The following is a 6,000-nucleotide window of genomic DNA, read 5'->3' as shown; positions in this document are numbered from 1 at the left end:
TTAAAGCAGTTTTTTTTGGGAGAATTTATATTAAATTTATAGTCTCGTTGCTAGTTGGCTGTTTTTTTTTTGTTGATGATGTTGGTGGTTACAAAAAATATGTATTTATCCTCATAAATTTAATTATTTTAGCTTTTTGTTTTTTATGTCATCACTTACTCTGCGCTTAACTCCTGCCTGCTAGCCAGTCTCAGTACTGTACTAAAATTTGCCAGGTAAGCCATAAAAATACATTTAATTTAATATTACAGAACAAAGTTTTTTTCTTTTTGTCACTGATACTTTTTTATGTCAATGGTTACATTATGACCAGCAACATTTTTGGAAAGAGTTTGTCCAAAAGAACAATTGTATCATAGATGATAGAATATTATAGGTAATTTGGGAAAACTCACCTAAAAACATTGGTATTAAGAGAATCTTTATTCCATAGTTCTAAATATATTTTCCTAGTCCTTGTTTAAAAATTCTCTATGAAGTTTTCTAAACTTTTATAAACATTGTTTGCTGGTTCATATATATACATATATTTCCTGGGTTTGGTTATTACAAGTGTTTGAAAAAAAAAATTAATACAATTTTATGCCTCAATAAATATTACATTTACATTATTATATGTTCTTTTTTTTTGTCATTTTGTTTTGATAAAAATAATAAAACCACCAAATGTTAATATGATTTATGATTTCTATAATAAATGGCAAAATGTTATTAAAACTCTTTTTTTCGCAATTAATTTTTTTAAACAAAAAATCTTAGTTTTTTTTATCATAACCTCAAGATTTATAAAATCTATAGATTTTAATATAATATTGGAGTTTGGCATTGTGGCTATCGTACACTAGATCGAGAGTTCATATGACATGAATAGATAAACCCCTTTCCCGCTACTCATATTGACTCTCCTAATTGGTACACTACATCGAGAAGTCCTATGACTTGAATAAATACTATTGAATGCACTTTGAATAACGTACATATATCTCGGTACTCATATCGATTTTCCCAATTGAAACTATAATTTGACTAAAATCCGGATTTGGACATATGCTTGGAAACAGAGGCATATGCTGGAAAATGTTAGGTATTTTGGGTGACACATGCTGTCGTACACTACATCAAAAGGTCCTATGAGATGAATAAATACATTGAGTGCCCCGATAGACTAGACGATAGTGTGCTGGTCTATCAATCTGAGAATTGCGGGTTCGATTCCCGCCAGAGACTCTGGGTGTATCTGCAGACAAGCAATAAGCTTCGCAGTTTGTGTTTGTTAATTAAAAAAAATATCTTTATCCTTGTAATAACGTATTCGACTCTCCAAATAAATTTGATCTAAATTTGGATTTGGAAACAGAGGGACACATAATTGAATTACTCGGAATTTTTAAAATGCAATTAGGAATAGAAATTCAATATCCATTAAATATTGGACATTTTTTATTTGGAATATTTTTTATTTAAATTTTTAGAAATTTAATAATATTCATCCTAACTATGAAAGAAATCTTAAAGTTAATTTTTGTTAAAGTCGTCTTTATTTTAAAATAGAACTTTTGTTTATATTTGAAAAGAGCTTCAAAACTTTTTTAATTGAAATCATGGCAAAACCAGCAAGGTACAATTATTAGAAAGTATGTTCTCAATTATACATTCCCTATAACGTCAAACAAAAGAAAATGAAAAAATATAAAAAGGAAATGTAAAAAAAAATAATTGAATTTAAATTTTTGTTACAAAAATATTCAATTTCAAACATCAAATTCAAGAAAAATTATATTTGTTTTTAAATAAGTGTGTAAATTTCAAATTTATAAAATATCGCGGTAACAAATTAAAAAGGTAAGTGATTAAATACATAATTTGACGTTTTAGGGGTAAATATTGGAAACTCCTTCTAATAATTGTACCTGGTAACTGATTGCACCACGATTGAAATTATTTTTCAATAAATGTAAACAAAAAAAAAATAAATTAAAAAAAATAAATAAAACAAATAGCTTTTTTTTTGAAATAATAAAACAACAATTTAAATTACATATATTTAAAATTATTTTATGGTACGAAATTTAAAATAATAGTAAACTTTATGGACTTAAAATCGACTTTAATACTTTTGTAGTTAGGCTGATTGTCTTTACAGTAAAATCAATTTAAAAATTAATTGTAGTTAGTTTTTGAGCCCAAAAAAGTGATTTAATAATTCCAGGTTTGTCGGATTTCAAGAAGACGTATGGGTATTATGAACAATTGAAAAAAGAAATTAAATTTGTCGATAGCTATTTTAAACAATTTTTCATTGAATTTTTAGGAAATTAATAAAAAATGTGACTAAAGAATATTTTGTGGTATTTTAATTTTATTTCATCATTGAATCGTTTATTTCAAAAACCAGTCAAGCAACATAAAATCAAAAATTGAGTTATTAGGCGATTACTGGTTTGTAAAGGTAAATGCAGTAAAAATGTGAAGCAAAGTCGAGAAATTCGTGCCCTTAATCATTTTTGTTTTATTCATAATTATTGTAGGTCTCAATAAATGTGAAAAAAATAAAAGATTCACAAGCACTAAAACCCTACATGGTTGGATATGAAGAGTTTTATGGGAATATTTTTCAATTACCTAAAGTAAGCAGAATTCACTGTAGAACGAGTGTGTGATGACGAATAGTTATTTCATTTGCCATTTTCCTTTTAAAGTTCCTAATTACTAAAATTAGAATATTTCGTATGAAATTTACAATACAGATGGTTGTCTGTTTCAGAAACAAGTCAAGTGCAAACTTTATATTATTTTTTAAATGTCTGCTAATATAGATAAAATAACTTGTATGTTTATCAAACATTTACACAAATGCATAACTTTCTTGGGAAAAATATCAATTTTGTAAAAGTAATTTTTAGGTAACTAGAAAGTTTTCTTTGATTTACTTAAAATCAATAATTTTTGCTTGATTGGTTTTTGAAATAAACGATTGATTCAATTATAAAAAATTAACTTTTTTTATTTAAGAAAACTTTCCTCGTTTTCTGGGATTTTGGATATTTGTCATACAATTTTTAGGAATAAAATGTTTGTATTATTTAAAAGTTGTTTCACAATAATAATAAAAACATTTAGAAATTTAGCACTTCCCATTTTTTTTCGGGATTTTGGATATTTTACATACAATTTTTAGGAATTTTTATTTGACAATTATATAGGATATATAACATTAAATTTTTTTTAAATTTTCAGCTTTTATTTTGAAACATTTGTACAACATAAATTGGTCATTGTTAGCTATGACCTTTTTTCATCTTCTGGCAACATATGGATTCCGAGTCAAAATAACTGCTCATCTTTTTAGGCCTAGAACGAGTCAAGCCTATTAAAGAAGTGAAGCAAAACTTACCGCATATGAGCTTTGTTGGCACAAAATTCGACAAAATTCAAAAACAAGTAAGAGAGGTATATTCTGCTGTGCCGAATCTTATATACCCTTCACCAAATTATACTTTAAAATTAATTTGTTTAAATATTTTTAGGTAAATTATTTTTTTTTTTTTAAATTGTTTTTAAATTTTTTTTTCCGAAAATCTTTTTAAATTTTTTTAAAAAAAGTTTTTGCCAATTTTTTTTTTTTTAAATTTTTTTTTCATTTATATTTTTTAGTTTTTTAAAAAGAAAATTTATGAAAAAAAAAATTTGTTAGATAAAACAATTTGGGTTAAAAAATATTTTTCCCGATTTTGACCCATTGTAGTCTTATATACATCGTTGCAATGGACTTTAAAATATCTATCATTAGATATCCATATTGTCTATATTAATGACTTAGTAATCCAGATATAGATATAAAATAAGCCAAAAATCGAGGTTGTCACGGTTTTTGCCAAAGGTCAAAATTTCCAAATATTGGAAATTTTGACCTTTGACCTTCACGATTTAAGGGTTAGCCTTTTCCGATTCTAATAAAAGTTTCAGAGTGTATTTAGAATTATCTGGACTATAATATTCTGAATAAGTTTTGCTTAAAATTCATAAGAGTAAGAAAATAGAGCTCATTCGCCAAAAAATTGCCAAATAATTGGTTTTTCTCGAAAATTTCAAAATTTAAATCACAGTTACGGAAAAACTATAAGAGATATTTTCATAATTTTTTGACATTTTTATTCCCTATTGTATTCTTAATAAATCCCAATGAGATGATCAAAATAATTCTAAAATTTGTTTAACAAAATGTTTAAAAATTTGAAAATGGAGTTTTGAAACTGCCGTTATAAAAATTTTATTTTTTTGTTCATACTTACGAATAGGTTAACGCTATCCTACCAAGACAAAAACTCATATACAAGTAAATATGGACACATTTTAAGTAAAAATGAGCTTTTATTTTAATATTTATCAAAATATGTTAATTTTGTTCCTACCTTTCTTGTTCTAGTTGCCTGAGACACGTTAATGGCCTGGCGAATTTTTAATAACTTTAACATTTTTTGACCAATTTCTGTTTTTTATATCTCATTAGAACGACAATTGCGTACACTTTTCTATTCTTTTAAATTTAATTGGAAAAGTAATTTTTTCAAAATATTTACAAAAACTGAAAAAACTGCCTTTTTCTCCTTGTAAATGCATCTCAAAACTTCAGAGTGCTTGCGGCACGTCTTAACCCCAACCGATTTACCTAAAATTTTTTCAAGATGATTTTTTTTACTAATTTTCACCAAACTGGGGGGGTGTGAATGGCCAAAATCCAACTTTCGTTTATTGAGGGCCACCCTAATGTACCGATATATACGTCATCTATTGTAAATCCCGCATTTTTAAGTCATACACCCAATAAAATTTCCTTACTTTTGTCTCTTTCATTAAAATTATTCTTCCTTTTATTTTCCTATATTCATACGGTCAAAATGTCAATATGATTTACATTATTTTAGACAAGAACCACCCTGAAGAATTATCGAAATAAATTTAACATCATTTATACATTTATAAAGTGTTAACATGAAAAAATACATTTTCATCAATATTTAAAAGAAAAAAAAGTAACTAAGAAAAGAATAAGTAAGTAAATAAGTAAAGAATGGCAACTTGCAGTGAGAATTTCCAATAGTTAACACCTTCTTTTACAACTTGGGTGTTAGAATTTTGTTTTATTTGCCACATGCTCTCCTCTCCTATCAATATAAATGTAGCAATACAAGTAATAAATTCTTTAAACAAAAAACCTAACCCTTTATTTAATATAGAACACACAAAGATATATTTTAAATATTTACTACTATATTGGGAAAGAAATGAAGAGGTATGAGATGGTGATGATGATGATGCTTAAGACCTCTCTTAGTGCATATGTTGCAAGTAATGTACAAATTCTCTTTAGTTTATTTTGTTGCTGAAAACAGTGCACAAATAACAACAAAATATTTTGTAGAAGATTTTTGCAATAAGACCAGAATAAGTTGGGGAATCTACCAGTATATTTGCTTTAAGTTTGGTCTGGTCTGTTTGTATGTTTGTCTGTTTTGCTGTCTTACTGTCTTTAGATACATATGTTTGTTTGTATCTATCTATCTTTTCATGCAAATTGCAGCTGTCTTGCGTTTTTCGCTACTTAACATTCAATTTCAAAATTTTGTTGTTCATTTATTTTGGTTACGAATTCTCTATATGTAGACGTATGTATATCAATAACTATCTGTTCACATACATTTGTACTTCAAATGGGCACCATTTCCAGTGAAAAATAATTAAACTCTAAAATTCATTTATCTGTGAAATATGTTTTTCTTGATTTCCAGAATTTTATATTGATTTTGTTAAGAAATTTGAAGATTATTTTCCATTTTCTCTGTGATTGGAAACAGTGTAGCTGCTCCTCGAATATTTGTTAGTATCTGTGTGTGTATTTCTGAGTGCATTTTCTTTGTATGTGTAACAGAGTAAATGTTTTTTTCTTGTTGTTCATCTATAAATTAAATTATGTTTAGAAATTATGCATGCATTTCTGTC

This window comes from Calliphora vicina, chromosome 5 (genome assembly GCF_958450345.1).
Source record: "Calliphora vicina chromosome 5, idCalVici1.1, whole genome shotgun sequence".
NCBI lineage: Eukaryota > Metazoa > Arthropoda > Insecta > Diptera > Calliphoridae > Calliphora > Calliphora vicina.
The sequence above is the reverse complement of the archived record's forward strand: the minus strand, read 5'-3'. Positions refer to the sequence as shown.